This window comes from Adiantum capillus-veneris, chromosome 19, assembly GCF_014529385.1.
Source record: "Adiantum capillus-veneris isolate H3 chromosome 19, ASM1452938v2, whole genome shotgun sequence".
Taxonomy (NCBI): Eukaryota; Viridiplantae; Streptophyta; class Polypodiopsida; order Polypodiales; family Pteridaceae; genus Adiantum; species Adiantum capillus-veneris.
In genome coordinates this window covers 139913329-139932474 of record NC_140949.1, presented here as the reverse complement: position 1 = coordinate 139932474, position 19146 = coordinate 139913329, and positions in this window count along the sequence as shown.

Genomic DNA, 19146 nt, shown 5'->3' with positions numbered 1-19146 from the left:
CTCACACTTACATGCTTGAGCCTATTCCCTTGTCCGCGATACGCACTATCGCAGCAATTCGACTTAGCTCCCATTTCCTTCGATGCGAGATAGGGCGTTGGGGCAATGGAGAAGAGTCAAATTGATTGTGCACATTATGCTCACTGCAAGTTCGAGAGTCTGAGTACCACACACTACTAGAGTGCTCAGCTTTTGATCACATCCGAACTTGCTTCTCTCACATTTTCAGCCATAACTTAGACCTACACACTTTCCTCTCCCAGCCAAAGTGTGGGCTCTCCATTGCGACTCTCATCACTACAATTTTGGAGCATCGAGAGTCACTCATCAGCCATACACATACTACATCACATGTAACTTTGGTCCCATAGGTCATATTTGACCTCCGAGGACGATAAAAAAATCTATCTATCTAATCTATCTATCTAATCTATCTCTCTCTCTCTCTCTCTCTCTCTCTCTCTCTCTCTCTCTCTCTCTCTCTCTCTTTCTCTCTTTGTATGTGTCTCTTTGTACTAAAGGCGCGCAAGGACAAAAACGTGCTTTTTGCAACTCTCTACGCGCGCCTTAAGTACAATTGAGAGAAAGGCGCGCAAGGACGAAAACGTGCTTTTTGAGAGAGTCATAACTATACTATAGGCGCGCGGAGAGAGCTGCAGCCAGTGTTTGGTTGGCTCTGCGTGCCGTTAGTAACGGGGACAGAGAGGGGAGGGAGAGAGAGAATGTGTATATCTCTGTGTGTGTGTCTGTGTGTATGTGTGTATGTGTGTGTGTCTGTGTGTGTGTGTGTGTCTCTGTCTATGGAAGTATGTGTTGAGGTGTGTGTGTGTGTGTTGAACAACAGTCTGGGTTTTTCTTTGTTTACACACACACACACACACACACACACACACAATTTGTACCAACTGTTGGAAATACAGAGAGAAAGAGTGAGAGATCACCTTTTGTTGGTGGGGTTTGCAGAAACTCCAAGGGAGGTGTCTGCTCCATTGCTTTTTGTCTGTCAAACTGACTCTGTCTCTCTCCCTCTCTCTCTCTCTGAGAGTAAGGAGTCCCTCTCTCTATCTCTCTCTCAATCTGTGTCTCTCCCTCTCTCTATCTCTCTCACAATCTGTTCTCTCTCTCTCTCTCTCTCTCTCTCTCTATCACTCTCTCTCTTTATCACTCTCTCTCTTTCTATGGCTCTCTCTCTCTCTCTCTCTCTCTCTCTCTCTCTCTCTATTGTTCTCTCTCTTTCTCTCTCTCAAAATCACACTTATAACAGATACACACGGCGGCGCCCCACGTGTTACTATAAATTAGAGTATAATTGCATGTTGTCACACGTGCGGTCATTATTAAGACCGTATACTTTTGTACGCCATATATAGAGGTCATGAGAGAGAAAAACCACACCTCGTGAAAGAGAGTGAGTGAAAGAGAGAGAGAGAGAGAGAGAGAGAGAGAGAGAGAGAGAGAGTGCAAGAGCAGTCGTCTGCGTCTTCGACAGCAAGCCGACCCATCGACGTAACGAAGGTCTGCGACCTCAGGAGGTTTGGCCCTCTCTCTCTCTCCCTCTGCCTTTGCCTCTATCTCTCTCTCTGTGTTTCTGTCACAGTATCAAGCTCAGTCTTAACAAACAACACACACAAACAGTCACAAACACAACACACACACATACACACACACACAGACACACACACTCACAAACACACAGACACACATATAAAACATACACACACACACACAGAGACACAAATATAACATACACACACACAGACACACACACACACACATAGAGAGACACACACACAAATCACAAACACACACACATAGAGAGACACACACACATACATAGAGAGACACACACACAAATCACAAACACACACATAGAGAGACACACACACATACATAGAGAGACACACACATAAATCACAAACACACACACACACACACACAAATATAACTTACACACACACACACATAGCCTCTCTCTCTCTCTCTCTCTCTCTCTCTCTCTCTCTCTCTATACTAAAGGCACGCGTAGAGAGGCATAACCGGTGTGCATGTCTCTATGCGCGCCGTTAGTACTGTGCATTGACCAGTGTATGTGTGAGTGTTATAGAGAGAGGATGTAAGGCGGGGAGAAGAGAGAGAGAGAGAGAGAGAGAGAGAGAGAGAGAGAGAGTATTTCTTTTACCTTATACTAACGGCACGCGGAGGTGTTTGTTGAGGTCAAAACGTGCTCCACGTGCGCCTTTAGTAATGGGCTCTCTCACTCTCTCTCTCTCTCTCTCTCTCTATTTAAATATGCTAAGCTATAGAAAGGAGAGAGAGAGAGAGAGAGAGAGAGAGAGAGAGAGAGAGTCCTCTTTTTGTATACAGTGAAATGGCTAGAACAAAAGCCACTGCAAGGAAGGCAGGCAAGGGACCAGGATTAGCAGCTAAAGCAAGTAGCAGATCTGCAACCCCAAAGAAAAGACCTGGAAAACCCAATAAAATTCTGAAAGGTCCAAGGGTGAAGAGGTTACAAACCTGCATGGGACTTTTCAGAGAAATCAGAAAGGCACAGAAATGTGTAGATTTATGCATACCAAAGATGCCCTTTCAGAGGATGGTGAGGTCCATATGTGAAGAAGCTACCTGGGGCACCAAAAGGTGGAAGGTGGTGGCATTAATGGCTCTACAAGAAGCAGCAGAGGACTTCCTACTGGAGTACTTCAGTGACATGACCATTGTTGCAGCCCATGCCCACAGGGTTACTATAATGGACAAAGATAGTGAGACATTGAAAAGAATAAGGTGAAGGTATGACAAACTACTGGTCCCCAATGTCTGCAGGGATAAGAAAATGAGGGAAATTTTGTTATACCCCCCGGAGCTAGTGCCACAACTCACAGTTGTAGATGTCACACATGATGTGAATACAAGGACAAGGGCAGAGACTATTGCTCGCCAAACAGAGGACATGAGGGAAGCAGAGCTTAAGGAGAAAGCAAAAGTAGCAGTGGAGTCCCAGAGGCAAACAGAATGCAATGTGACCCTGTCCATAGAGGCAAGCAATCGAGAAACTCTACTTTCAATGAAGGATGGTTTGCTTGCAGAGATACCATTTGTAGATGGAGCCAGAAAGCTAGCTCTGGAAAAAGTGGACATTAATTTATTGCAGAATCCAGATGCTCAGATTTCAGACACAATTATCTATGCTTGTCTTAAGTAAGTGTTACTATCTTGCTAGCTTTGAAAACTCAGATAATAGGTTTTCTAACTCAGGTAAAGTCTCTGCAGCCTGATCAAAAGTCAACTCCCACTGCACACCCACACAGAGGTGTTTCTTCTTGATCCACAAATTTCAATGATTATTAGACAAAAGAACAGTCCATCTGGGACCTTTGAGAGTTGGTTTCTCCACTGTGCTATGCTGGAAGTTACTGTCATCATCTTTCCATATGAGAACAACTATCACTGGAGTCTCATATGCCTTGATGTTGACCAACCAGCAGTGTGGGTGTTCAATTCAATAAAAGGAACCCACCCTGAAATTAGGCTGTAAGTGTTTTGTATCAGAAAGTGTTTCTTATAGATATCCATGTAAATTTGAAGCCTCATGCTAACATCTTGACATTGCTTTGTGCGGTTGTATAAAGAGGTTGTTGCTTGCCTATGGCAAGCTATGTGGAAGGTATGAACTATACAAGGCCCCAATCAAAGATGTACCTGTCCCAAATCAAACCGATGGAAATTTTTGCGGCTGGAGATGTCTTCTCCATGCAGAATATGTCCTGCAAAGCTACTTTGCATTAAAACCTTTCATGACTAAGGTACCCATTTGGCAATGCATTCAGTTAGTTTTGGTTTAGTTTATAAAATAATTCTCACCATGTGGTCTTTCAATTTTGCAGAGTGCTTTAAAAAACTACACATATGATTATTTGCAAAGATACCGGGTAAGTTTAATACAACACCTGCTTACTATGTCTAGCCCCAGAGAGCTTGAAGATAGCGGCTTGGATGACCGCACTATTGATCTAACAATACATGACATGCCACCACGACAAACCCCTGCATCCCATACAGTGGAATCACAACGGGCCGAGGGGGTCATATCAGCAGAAGATGAAAGAGCCGAGGATGAGGAAAGGTCAAATGAGCATATGGAAGGTGCTAGTGTACAACCAGAGGAGACAATGAAAGAGCCAAGTCAGCCAGTGGAGGAGCCAAAAGAGCCTATGGCTGAAACCCAAGATGAGGAAAGCAGGCCTATAGATGAGCAAAAGGATATGGATGAGGAAAGCAGGCCTAGGGATGAGCAAACTGATATGGATCAGGCAAGGATGTATGAAGCAAGCCGGTCAACCGAGGGAGAGGAAAAGACCTTGGAGGAAACCTTGAATGAGGCAGAAAGAGCCATGGGGGAGATCCCTTATGAAGATGTGAATGATGACTATGAAGATGTGAATGATGAAGCTAAAGCAGAGGAGAGCAACAACGACATCAACACTACAGAGACCCAGTATGGACCCTTGCTACCTGTGGATACGGTTGTTCCGGTAATGTCTATTCAAGTATGGCAAAATATGTTCAGCTTCTAACTACTTATATGTACTTGTCAACTTTTACAGAGGTTGATTATCTTGGACGTCAATGGATTGCTACCGATGCGGGTGCCTCTCAGTGACACAGAACCCTTTGAGGATTTGCAAACATTTCGGATGGGAACTTGTCGAGTCGTGGTTCGTCCAGGAACCAAGGAATTTATTCAGTTTCTTCTTCCGCGCTTCAGAGTTGCCATATGGTCTTCAATGCAAAGGCAAAACTTGTCGCCACTAGTTACAATAGTTTGCAGTGTATGCGACGCTCACACGTCAGATTTTGCCTTTTTGTATGATCAAATAAAATGCGTTACCGTTGAGGGCCACTACCACCCTAAAAAACCACACGTACCTCTTTTGTACAAACCGTTTAGCCAAATCGGTGTACCCTTTGATGCAACTAATACACTACTGATTGATGATACTCCTGAAAAGGGAGAACTAAATCCGCCGGGAACAACTATCTCACCACCTTCTTTCGAGGGGCATTCCTTCGATTTTTACCTTAAAGACATTCTGATTCCATACTTACAGAAATTGTATCTCAGTCCATTGTTCACGGAAGAGTTTGTACTTTCTAATGAATTAAGATGACTCTTCTATCATGTCTTTGTCTTGTCTAACATTGAGAGAGAGAGAGAGAGAGAGATTTGACATGGTAAAGAAATGTATTTCAAGCACACTTTTTCATAGGGCACAATTGACAAATGAGCTCAATAAACTTCATGTATTGAAAGTCATTTGTGTACACTTGGGTTCACAAGAATATCTGTTACATTGACACTACTTCAACCCGACCATCCAACTCTTTGCACAAAATATCTTTTTCCCTTCGCCGCATCACCTTACGGCCAGCTAGGAAAAAGGAAAAATCTGATAGGTCCTTGTCCATTGACTCTTCAATTATGTCATGCCGCAAATGCTGAAGACTGCATAGCTCCCTTATTGTAACCACCAACAGTAGGCCATGCTCTTTATCAATCACTTCCACATCCACAGCAGGATTATCTTCCAAACCTGCAGAAACCTGGTCCATAGGAATGTACTTACCATTGAGCATTTGTGATCGCATATACCAAAACAAGAGTAAAAGTGATTGGCTTGCAATCATGTACTTGACAACTAGAGTATCAAGCGCAACCTCGCACCGTAAACCAATCTCTTCCTTTGCATACCATCCTCTGTCAAGAAGTTTGTCACAGGATGACTGCTGAAATGACTTGCACATGAACATAGTTTTCGTAACACGGATGTTGTAGCTATGAAACAACTCTATGAAGAGTGCAACAGGACAAAAGTTTACAATTCTAACTAGTTTGGTGGGAATAGAGCTACGTAGAGACCTTTGTATATCCTTGTAGAGCTTACTTCGCATTGCCTCCACCATTGTTTCCTCGGGAATTGGCCAATCCACAATGTTCCAATCGGTTGGGAGAGGCACTTTCACCAACATGCCATTCTTATTCCCTGAGCTGAGTTGGTAGAAGTGGTCATAAAAAAATATTCCCTCATCAGCCAGTCTTTTGCTGCTCCTCCCTGAATACTGTAGAGAATCAATGTGGGCATGTACAACATGGAAGAGGCCTATTATGCACTCCACAGGCTCCCATTGCTCATAAGAACAGGGATAAACATCTGCAATATATATAAGAAGAGTTAAACTAAGAGTATCAATAAGTAAAAATGACAAATCTAATGTAATTGAGCTGTGAAGAATGGAGACATTGCTCATAACAAGCGGGAGAAACATTGCAAAATATATAAGAAAAGTTATAATGAGAGTATCAGTAAGTTCACATGTCAAGAGTACTTACAATTGCAACGTGATTGATGTATATCTGATACATTTCCACCGTTTGCTATCACCTCTAGATGGGTAAACACATGCTGAACAAGAACTTCCTTTACAGATCTTTTGTCGATTTCAACTTTGAAATCCAACACTCTGGCCTTCCATGCTGAGCGGTAAACGTTGATACCACTAGACCTCTTGGGTCTTCTTGGTTGCATGAGGACCCATGAACCTTTGTTTATCCTTTGTCCAACCCATTGGTTCTCTGCACTTATTGAAATTGATATTGTAATTGAGGATATGCTACTACTTGGCCTTCTAGGCAAAGTGCAGCTGTTGGTTGTTGGTGTGAGAGACAGTAAACACCTGGAGCTTCTTGGGCGAGAAGACGTGGAAGCCATAGCTCTCAGAGAAAAGCTTTAGTGGAGGGAGATTCACTTTGAAAGCATTCTAATGGAGGGAAAGTGTTTTAGAATTCCAATATCTTGTGCGGGCTTAATGGTCACCCTCCATTACGTTAATGACCATAAGAGAATATCAGAAGTGGGACCACATGCAAGAACCTAAAAGCTCGGTAAAAGGAAGGAAATTACGATGCTACAATCCTAGATTCGTGAAAGTTTTATTCTATTTTCCTATTTTTTGAGTCTTTCCACGTACTTTCCTACGTAACGTAGCCTTCGTGCTCATTGGACGCGCTCTATTATTCTCTCTCTTCATATGGCCCTCCAAATGACCTCTGAAATTTCCTAATGAATGGTGGAGTGGTCCCCAAAAGTACGTATATCCTTCCAACTCCTTTTTATCGATTGTTGAATATCGTCTCGATATTTGTCGTATGCGGTGATTTTTGTTTCTGATCCCTCTGTGTAGGTGAAGTCAACTCTCCAATGTAGGGTTCCTCGCATCTATAATAGAGATCTTGCTCTCCATTATTATACTTGTATAACCCCAAGTAGACGTTGTCTGTGTTGACTCTCAAAGTTTCGTTTTCTCGCCTTAACCTCGCATTAGGGAAGCTCATTGTTGGTGCTTTCTCCTCAGGTTCCTCATCTACTTTGGATTTCGTGCCCATAAATCCCCACTTGTCCACAATGTTAGGGTTCAGGACTACCAAGTACATGATACCTTTGTCATCTAGGTACCTATCTCCGCTATAGCTCACACGCATTTGGTCTATCTTCTATTTTCACACAGTAGCGGTCCATGCCATCTTTGTAGATTTTGGCACCTTGCTTGTTGTCATACTGATACTTGATGAACAATAGCTTCATTGTGGCCGAAGGGTCTGATGGTCCTGCTGCCATGTTTTCTCTTTCGTTTAGGTTTAAATGTCCCAAGTGTTCCGTGAAATACTCGTAAGATCTCTCTGAAGAAGTATCGGAAATACTTTCTTCAAGGATCGCCTCTAACGGTCGTACTACACCTTGGTTTACACTCTCCTCCGTTGATAAAACAATTGCTTGATCCGCTAAATTTTGGTGTTGGTTGTTGATTTGTTTTCCCGGTCTCAAAAACATGAAGAAAGTGGAATCTACCAATTGAATCCAAACCTCTTACCTGGAGATGGAGTGATCTTCCAACTCTCACAACTGCTTGGATTGTTACTTGATCGGTCTCTGCAAATGAATACACTTGATGGCTATGAGATCACTGTATCATTCCAACTGTCAGCAGATTCAACAACTTCAACACAATTTTGCTTGCAGATTATTGACAATATTTTGGGTTTTGACAACTCCTGATATCTTAAATAGTCTAGGTCTATGAACATGTCAAAAATGAGTCAAATCTGGCACAGAGGTACACCGATTGCGATCGTAGTACAGTGCCCAAATTTGATGAAACTTCACTAGCTGGTTCACTAGGCTATTTTAAAGCTGCCCACCAAATACTTTTGCATTCAAACCCCAAAAAGTCAAGCTTTTACCAGTTCTTGGTTGGAAGTGTCTGTATTCCTGAATTTGTCATTTTGACTTGATTTTGGTGTTTGTTTTGGGATTTGAAAGCTATCTGGGGTTGTCCTGTGTACAGGCTATCCCTCTGTATGGTTTCTTCCGAGTGTTGATGTGTTTTGGTCTATTGAAAGTCTATGCTAGTTTAGCTGTTTTTGACTTGGATCTGTACTCAGATGGTTTGACAGGTATTTTGAGGTTTCTGGCTCTAGGTCCTTTAGACTTTTATATTTGTATACACGTGAGGATCCCACAGATGAAATCTGGTCAAAATCTGGCACTTAAGTATACCGATCGCGATAGTAGTTCTGAGCCTAAATTAGACCAAATTTGGCATCCTTGTAGACATTGATGTTTTAAGGCTATCCCCCAAGTCTTTTTGCATTTGGATCACCAAAAGCCAAGATTTTTCACTTTCTGGGTCTGTCAGGCTAGTTTTACCCAAGTGGCCTGATTTCCTTGATTTTTGATGTTTTTGGGTGTGGTTGCTTTAGACAAACATGTTTAGAATCTTATCAGGAAGGCACATGTCAAATCTTGTACAATTCTGACACTGAGGTACACCGATCGCGATCGTAGTACCTGGGCCAAATCTGATGAAATTTTGTCTGCTCCCTCTGACAAGTGTTTTACAGTGTTTTGTGCAATCACTTTGTGATTTGAATCAGAATCAACTCTGTTTGGTCAGATTTTCTAAATTTCAGAGTCATATGGCCTTTTTGCCAAACTTATGGTTTTCTGGTTTCTCGACTCTAACTTTTGCTCCAAATCTGACTGGAATGTGAATTACTTATCCTACTCCTAAGTACAGAAATGAAAGAACATAAAGAAATGAATCAAACAAAACAAACAAGACAAATTTCGGGTGAGATTTCAGTACTCAATCGAATTAGAGAAATTGAAGAGCAAAAATGCTTTGAACACTCTCACTCACAGCTCCCTAAATCTCCTAAGAGAGGATCTAGCCGGTCCACTAACTCTAGACTCCACTAAGCTCTAAACCCCTGTCTAGCAGCCTAACTGAGGTTAAAATGGATTTGTGGATTGATCTTCTTTTAAGAAAGCTAATTGCGCACTCGGTCACTCATCACCTAAGGTGCATTCCCCGGCAACGGCGCCAATGTTTGCGGGTCACCGCAACGAACGTCCATAGCATAGCTCTGACGCATCAACATAAAATATCAATACAAGGGAAGAGACCAGGATGATGCATGGAAACTCATTAGGGTGTCATTCCTAATGAAGTGAACTTGATGAGTTGCAAGTACTAACTCTGCAAGCAAATCATACGCACTAAAGCCAAGCAATCTGCCTATGTCCTTCTACACAGCTCCAAAGTCGTCACGCCCGTTTACCATGCAAATCATGTCGGAATCGCAGAAAACTTGAAGGGGAGCTACATGGGACTATCAGGAGCATATCTTATCACTGTCTCACAGCATTGTGGAGAGGTGCAAAGATCGCGATCGTTCATCCCAAAGTCAGCAAAAACAGCGAACAGAAGATCCTAAAGGGTCGTTTTAGGGTCCCTGAAGCCTCTCCTAGGGTCAAAACAACATAAAATATGCATATAAACACTCAAAACAACGATTTAAGGCCACAAACTCGTAGTTGAACACTTACGCCGAATCTTGAATGATTACACTTGAATGGAAGAGCAAAGTAAGAGGAATACAATGCAATAAACGAATCTGAATTCGGATTACCATAGCCACAATAGCGAAGATTACAAGTTGGAGCAAGAAGGAGCTCTCAAACGTACGCTGTCTTCTTCAGCTTATCATAAAAGATCCTGTTCAAACTTACAAAACTTGACCTTTATAGTTTAGGTCTTTACAAATGGCTTGTCCGACCAAAAGCTCCTAAACTTCTAACTAGCTCTCTAATATACAATTGCTCCCAAAAAAATAATCATAAATTCTTTTACAAGTTCTCGGCTTAGAGAAGCTCTTTTTCAAAAGGTCAAGATTTCCGCAAAAATGTAGATTCCTTGAAAAATGCGATTCTATCTTTGGAAACCGCAGCTTCGTCGCTTTGTCCGCCAAACAGGCTTTAATGAAGCCAACCCTAAGGTCTTTTGATACATTGGTTACCCTTTCTCTTTGATAGACCATTTCTTATTTGGGTCCCTTTACCATTGGCCCCGTGTTGAAATAGATCTAGTATAAGCACATCTGTATCTTAACCCTTGTTCCCGTTTATTCTCCCACATTAAGTGATCAATTTAATATGAGAAAATCATTTGGGCTGGTGAGATATTATATTTTATGACATTACCTCTCTCTTGAAATCATAGTCGTCCTCGACTATGAGGTAGAATAGATAAAGTCGTAGTCATTAGTCAATTTTACTTAGCGGGTAAAGGATCTCTTTTTACCCTACAACATCTTTTCAAGATGGATGACTAATCCATTTGGTGGTTGGGAGACATAGCTGCCGCAAGCATGCTTGCTCTTTAGTCCATTTCATTCTCCCAAAGTAAACTGACAAATTCTAATGGTGTTTGAGAGACCTCGTCATCATAAGCATGATTCTAAGCATGCATACTATTTAAATTTGTGCACAATAAAAGAAAGAACTAGTCTTATAAAACAATAACATGGATCATTTAAAAGAAATTTGTACATTTGCTTACTCTAATGTAGCATTGTAAGCATTGACAAGGTTCATACTATCCTTAAGTTGTATTCCTTGCATCCATCTAGCATCTTCAAAAGGATAATTTTTGAATTTAATAAGATACCGCCAAATAATCTACCATGTCGTAGTACCTTTTCTTCATGGCAAAGGATAGCTTCAGGTTGTAGCACCTCTTCTTGGTCTTCAACTTCGGGAGGGTCTTCAATAATTGGTTCACTTGGTGACTCCCCCTTGTAGGGCTTAAGTAGGCTCACATGAAAAGCATTGTGTATGAGCTAATGGTTGGGCAGCTTGAGTTGGTAAGCCGTCTCATTGATGAGCTTCAAAATTTGGAAAGGACCATAGTATCTTTTTGCTAATTTAGCATAATACTTTTGATGGCCCGTAGGATTTTTGCCCATGGTTTGCTTTAATCGAGTGTTAACCCTCACGGCACACGGACACCCATCACCTACGATGGACGCGTATTATGTATTTGGTAGAGTCAGGTACCGGGCTTGTCGGACCAATAGGGAAAGGTAGAGTGATCGTCGATGAGAGGCGCACTTTAACTTGGACATTCAAGGGATTAGTTGGTTAAGCATGGGCGCCCAAGTGTGAATGGGGTGAGCTCCTATAAAAGCCAACTAAACCTAATTTTTACTCATTCTCTCATTTGTGCAATTGAAGAGTGCTCTTGCTCCATCTCCATCTTCTTCTTCTTCTTCACCTCCTTGTGTGTGTGTGTGTGTGAGAGAGAGAGAGAGAGGGAGAGTGTGTGTGCGATCGAGCATTACGAAGGCACGACGGCGGCGAAGCGGTTGAGCGCGGCACGACTGCAGCTTCTTCTTCATCGCGGCGAGGAATCCACCACGAAGGCGAGCGTAGAGCGGTGAGTGACACACCCTTTGTTTTCTTGAGCTTCCTAGTTTAGGCTTGTTGTGTGCTTGGAGCCGTTTGTGGCTCGCATACGGTGTATTGGCAAGTCCCTTGCTTCGACAGTGCGGCAAGGAGCGCACATTTTTGGCGCCGCTGCCGGGGATATGCCCTACACTAAGCTCGGTTAGCACTTTACGCTTCCTTGTGGTGCAATTTCTATCATAGGAAAGGCGGGGAAGGGGTGTGTGGAGATTTCTGTTTTTTGCGTTTTCTGCATTTGCTGTCAAGTTTCAATTTCTGCTATTGTCTGCGTTTTTCAATTTCTGCAATTTCAAGTTCGGCGTTTTCAATTTCTGCAATTTCTGCGTTTTTTCTGCATTTTCTGCAATTTCTGCGTTTTTTCTGCAATTTCTGCAATTTCTGCACTTTCTGCGTTTTTTTGCATTTTCTGCGTTTCCAACTTTTGTATTTTCTGGGGGAAAAAAAAAGTTTTTTCCAAATAAAATTTACGGAAATCAAAAACGCGAGCGAGCGGGCAGCGATTGGTTTGTATAAAACGGGATCGGGATCATTTTCCCAAGCCCAAGCCCAAGCCCAAGCCCAAGCCCAGGCCCAGGCCTCAGTCCTCAGTTTTATGATATATACTAGACTCACTCTTATATATATACCCTACTCCCTCAAGAGAGAATGAGAGCATGTGGGACAAGTCCTCCACTCTCCTCCTTTCTCTTCCCACTTGCACCCTTAGACTTTCTAGTTTGGGCCTAGTTCCCTACTGGAAATTGACAGTTTTAGGGATTCCGAGGGCATAGAGTGACCAAACGGAGGGCTGTAAAGCACGGCACGACCCTCTGACCGATACGCTCGTTTCGAGCTATCACACGGCCCATTCCACGACACGCTCTAAAAAATCTAGCAAAAAAACAAACAAAAAACACGCTAAAAACTAGTCACAAGGCCTCCTAGAGCAGCTTTTTGACACCTTAGGGTATCAAAAGCACATGCACTTACGCTCTGGGCGGGTGCTAGAACACGAGCATATTGAGGGTGCCTCTGTTCATACGGACACCCATTACCCATCCACGATAAGCTCTAGACCCTCAGCGGGGACACAAGGTAGCACCACCCAAGACCCTAAAATAGCCGCTAGTGATTCCTCCTCCGACTCAGAAATCATGGAAGCATACCCTAACCAAAACACTGAGAGAGAAGGCCATGCACCTCCCGAAGCTCCACAGCCTAGTACTAGTATGTTTAGCCGTTTCATGGAAACATTAGGTAGAGCTACTCGCTCGGAACCTGAGGCAAATGAAGCACACGAAGGGGGTGGGGAAGTGGACTCTCCTTTCACATCGCACGTGGACCCCACACCCCCAAAGAGTGTCCATGTGGATATCCTACCAACTTCTTACCAAGAAGGCCCTGTTGAGCTGCCTCCTTCAGAAGTTCCCTCTAGAGTACCGTTGGTGGCAAGTAAAACCACGGGGAGCAACATTGCTTCTACCTCACAAGAAACCGTTAACACGTCGACTCTAGAAGGATTGTTCATTAATGATCATTGGACATACGACCTCCACACTGAGGTGTTGACGGATCTACACTCTGGCCACGCCTACCATGTAGGATGGATAGAGATTGTACAATCCACCTCTAGTGCCACGAGCATCGAAGATCAACAGAAAATGATCTGTAATGTTATCCATGGCATTATTCAATCAGAAAGGCAAAACCGAGGGGTAGATATACTCTCAACTGGCCCCATGAGATTTCTGGATACGAGTAAGGCTCAACAGCCTACTCTATCACAAATGGAGACTCCTCTAATGAGCCCCATGGACCCATCTTACGTCATTTCACCTGGTGTCTCTATGCAATCTGAGCCTCCGAGCAAAAACTTTAGCTTCCCTAACTTGGCTCAACCCTCTATCAAGGAAAACACAGTGCTCACTCCAGGGATAAGCCTGACAGAGAATGTACCGATGACATCTACGGTTAGCGCAGTGCCACTACCTAGTGTCGTAGTACCTAATATGGGGCCTCGACCATATGTGCCTCTAGCCCCTTATGCACACATGGCCCCCACACCTCCAATTGTACCACTTGCTTATGCTCCTCGAGTGCCGCTCCCTAGCTCTTATCCGAGTGGACCTATGCCCGGTTATGTTCCATATCTTGCATCATCTACACATATGCCAAGACCGACACCCGTCCCTCTCCCACATATGATTCCAAGAGTACCTCCACCGGCCCTGCCTCCTCACATAGGTGACTTGGCAGTGTTTGCTCAAACCATAGGTCGATCTATTGCGGAAAATATGCATCATGCATCTGATAGAGAGCCTAGAAGTAAGGCAGTACAAATTGCCAAACTCACGCAAAAATTCAATGGGGACGAAGATGCTAGGAAACACATTGAAGTGTTTGAACAAGTATGTGATTCCTTAGGGGAACGCAACGAACTACATAAGTGCAATGCCTTAAGCTTGACATTAAGTGGGAAGGCTGGAGATTGGTATAGAACCCTAAGGGTGGACGAGAAAACAATCTACCCTACCCTTCGAAGGTTGTTTCTAAAGGAGTACATACGAGAAGGTGTGCTTTGGGGTGTAGCATCTCAGCTACAGAAGGCCGAACGTAAGGAAGGAGAGTCAGTAAGGGACTTCATTAGTAGTCTAAAGCACTTAAACTCTCGCTGCCCTGTAAATGAGCGCTTCAACAATAACCAACTGCTTGATCGATTCATTCGAGGGTTGAGGAATGAAGGAATCTATAATGGACTAGTGATTAGAGGTATCACAACCTGGGAAGATGTCACTGCCAATGCAATCCAATTAGAGGACAACTTGATGATAGCAGGCATGAGGGTGTCTACTGACACGAGATCCACTAGCTCACAAGCCATTGAGTATGAACCCATGACTGCAAAGCCCATTGCCAATGAGCCAAAGGTATTTGAGACATTCTTGACAGACCTCACCAAGGCAATCCAAGAGTCTCTTAAGGATAATCGACCCCCTCAAAATAGTCACATGTATCCAAGAAGGGAGCAACAATGGTGTTCCATTTGCTTAGGTCCACATAGCACTAGTGAGTGCCCTACGTTTAGAGTAAAATTTAATGGAACTTGCAACGCATGTGGTAGGTATGGTCACCAAGCTAAGGATTGTTTAATGATCAAACGTATGATGGCAAATAGACCACCTGTAGCCTGGACGGATGCGCCTCGAGCTCCTGTATTGATGCCTGCTCCACTTGTTGAGCAACTACCGCAACACATGGTCCCTAGATCTCAAAATGTTGTACAAGCTACACCGTTACCACCTCCTGTGCTAGGACCGCAGCCCCCGCATCCAAGAGTCGCCCCTATGAACCAAGTGGGTTGCGAGCCATCAAATGCTTATGCAGATGGTTGTGAGGAGGAAATAGACACTAGTATTGCCTACGGACTTGATACATTGGAAGAGTGTCCTATATACTACATGGAAGATTGTTGGGGACAAGTCAAGCCGGTTTATCAAGCTGCTGCTCTTGCATCCAGAGGTCAAAATATCAACACCCAGGCTAGGAGGCCACCTCTTCAATGCTACGAGTGTGGTGGACCACATCGAGTAGCGGAGTGCCCTATTAGGCTGCAAAAGAATGCTGCACAGATGCAAGTGAATCAAGGGAGCACGTCTGCAATGCCAATACTCACATGTAATCGTTGCGGCATAGATCACTTGATTGCCCAATGCCCCTATAACCCAAATGCGCCTAAAATCACACCCCTAAATTTGGTCGAAATTGCTAGTGTGACATCGCCAATACCACCCGTCGCACCCGCTTATGCGATTACACGGTCCATGCTTCAAGGGCCAGGACATATCCTCGAAGAGAGAGATACCGCGTCAATTATCCAAGCAAAGAAAAAGAAGACACGAAGGAAGAAGTCGCAGAATACGGAAAATTCAAAGCCAAGTTCCAAAACAAACATAGGAACAGGAGATGACCCCGTGTATATGAATGACCTCGAGGATGATTCAGATTCAGTCGAGACAATGGAGACTAGAACCAATACCACAAAGGGAAAGACCGACAAAGAAAACCGTAACATGGAACCAAATGAGAACCGAATGAGAGAAAACCATAAAGAGCCTCTGAAAACACCACAAGTGTTTCCAAATCCAATCCAAGACCCCCAAGATAAACCGCAGGGGCAAAAAGGAAAAAATCGTAAAAAGAAGATTGGGACGTACCCAAACCCTGTAGACGAGATTAAGCAGGTGAAACATCTAAGAGGTTTAGTGGAGGAGACTCAAAGGAAACTAGAACCAGAACCCATGCAGGTCAAAATTCATGACACAGTGTTTCCCACGCAATTTCATCCACCTCACATGAACCATAGACCGTTAGCCATATCTAGTATCATCCAAGAAGGGAGTGAGGACAGGACATCAGAAAGTGAGCATACACCCTTCTTGTTGGAAAGGATGTTTAACGAAGGAATACATGATCCCATTGAGGAATATGAGATTCCATCCTCACCAGTTCCTAGTCAAGGACCTACACCCTGCAAAACGCCAATGAATGTTGCCAAACTAGTGGACTTCATGTCTTCTGAGGTCCGAACCACGATCATAGCAAAGCTGTATGGAGATCCTGAGTTATTCCTTGCACTTCGAGCATTCCTTAACGGAGAGCTACGAACGGGATTACCGCAGTTTGCGCAACCAAATAGGCCTGACTCGATTATGATTGATGAGGAAAATCATATGCAATCACTTGACTTAGATGGACACGAGTCTGTGATCGAGGTACCCATTAATGAATTAGGGCAGTATTTTGAAGGCGACGAGTCTAATGCGACCCTACCCATCACTACCAAGGGATTAACTATAAAGGGAATTCTTGATGGTGGTGCGGGAGTTAGCATCGTTACAAAAGATTGTTGGGAATCCATGGGAAAACCCCGCCTCAGTGTTACTAACATTGTGGTAAAGATGGCAAATGGTACCATAGCCAAACCTATGGGGATGCTCAAGGATCTTAAGATCAAAGTTCTAGGACACAAGGTACGACATACGTTCATTGTAATGGATTTCTCTAAACACCTTATGTCATATGAAATGATTTTAGGACGACCATTCATGAGGGAAGCACAAATGGTTCACGATTGGTCTAAAAATCATGTCTATTTGCAATTCCAAGACTCTGTCCTTAGAGTGGATTTGGTGACTGGTAAGGTACACCCCTTAGGGAGTAAAACCATTATTGATCATCGCTCTGACACCACAGTTCACTCGGCCCCACTACAATATTGTTACACTTGTAAGAAGGATACAGACATTGGCAAAGATTCTCCTTACATGGATGTGTTACCGGGTATGACGGAATCAGACAATGTGGATTGGGTCCACCTAGCATCAACCATAGACACTTGGGGAAATAGGGGGACGACCTGGGTAACACCTGAGGGGAATGAAATGCCTATACCCTTAAATATGCTACAAGCAATGCATATCGCTTCCAACAAGACTCATCCTAATGTAACGAAGAAAACATACAAGTGGGTCCCTAAAGCTTCTTTAGTGACCATAGCTAGTGCTAAAAAACAGAAGCCTTGTAAGAAACGTACCACTCGCTCCAAGAAAAGTAAGAAAATGTTGCGATGGATCCCTAAACGACTATTGGAAGCCCAAGGCTACTATCAAGGAAATGATCAAATCTGGGTGCCAAAACGTAAAGTGTGCTCTTACCTATCACCTGACCCAAGTGAGCCCAATCCCGTAGCTCCACAACGAATCAATGATCGTGGAAAGGAAAAAATCACAGAATGCTACACACCCGCTCCCGAGCTAGTTTGGGTACCAAAGAAAGAACGATTTGTTCCACCTAGCTCAAGAAGGGGGGAGTCCCATAGAGATTCTAGCTCATCATGTAATACATCCATAGAGGTAAAAGCTTCTACACAGCCTCCATCTATAGTAGTGGACCTCCATGAAGCTACAAAAAAATCCACACCTCCCAGTGTTCAAGAATCACCTAATGAACCACTTCAAGTTCGATCCTGGGAGAGTACCTTACCACCCTTGCAGCTTGACGAGGCACCTAGGGTAATAACAAACTACTGGCAAAAATCCTCACCTATTACCAATTGGAACAATTGGTTTCAAAGGGTGACAAGCTCATTTCAAACGGTATGATCTACCCAAGGAAGGGGGGAGTGTTTGCTGACAGTCATCATTCACTAGTTTCCCTCTCAACCTTTTTCCCTGACCTCTCAATTCCAATCTTAGGGAATGTACATATAAAGCTTTATACTCACAAAAAAAAAAACAAAAAAAAAAGAGCAAGAGCAATTAGCAAACGAGTATGCACATTAAAGTCAAAACATTGACTCAGACCTACACATGTCACATCTGGTACAGTGAAACAGAAACCTATGCCATAAAACACCTTTGATCCTCATCACTTGAGTGATGGAGGGTAGGTAAGATTAGTACGATAGAGTGTTTCTGTTTTAGAGTTGAGTGATTAGCAAAGTTCTCTTTTCCCACTGATGTTCCTCCTGGAGGTATTCCTTTTGTTTCCTAGTGTGTACAGGAGCGTGTTGCTATTGATAGGATTTGGACCTTCATGGCACCTTCAAATCAAGCGCGACCATCAACACAAACAGGTGTTTCTTATCCATTAGCATTGCCTTATCTTTTTTGCATCCATGTTTGTCTGCTTTGATTGTGATTGGTAGCATAATATTCAGCGCATTGGCTTAGTATCAAACATTTAATTCAATGCAATCTTTTGTCATAATCACTTGTCTAGGTTTAAAAATCAAGCAGTCCGACTAAGCTAGTTTGACCAAGCTAAGTATTAGAAATCTTCTCTTAATACCATGGGGAATGCCTTCCTAATAAGCAATGGTTACTTAGGTTCTTAATCCGATTTAGGCAGCATTGTATGAAATGTACTAGGGCTTTCTAGTGGGCTTGACCCTATTGACCTTTAGCTTAAGTATTATAAAGGGAGTTTACTAATGTGATGAGCCTGGGGAGGGTAACAGTGTTATATGACCCCCCAAAGTTACAAAATTTAAATGCTGAAAATGAACAAACAAAAAATCAAAGTGCCACAATGTAAAATTTTAAGCTGGAAGAGAAATCTCAGCTTGATTTGGTACTTCACTCACATGTATTGCCTATGGTACTAGAGCCCTAGAGGTTCCCAGTGTGGGCGCTTTTCCTTGAAAAGCAAAAAACCCAAGGCATACAAAATAAGCACCCACTTCATAATTGAATCAATGTGAAAAGACCTTGGGGGGTCAAAGAAAAAGTAATCAGTCAGGCGATGATTT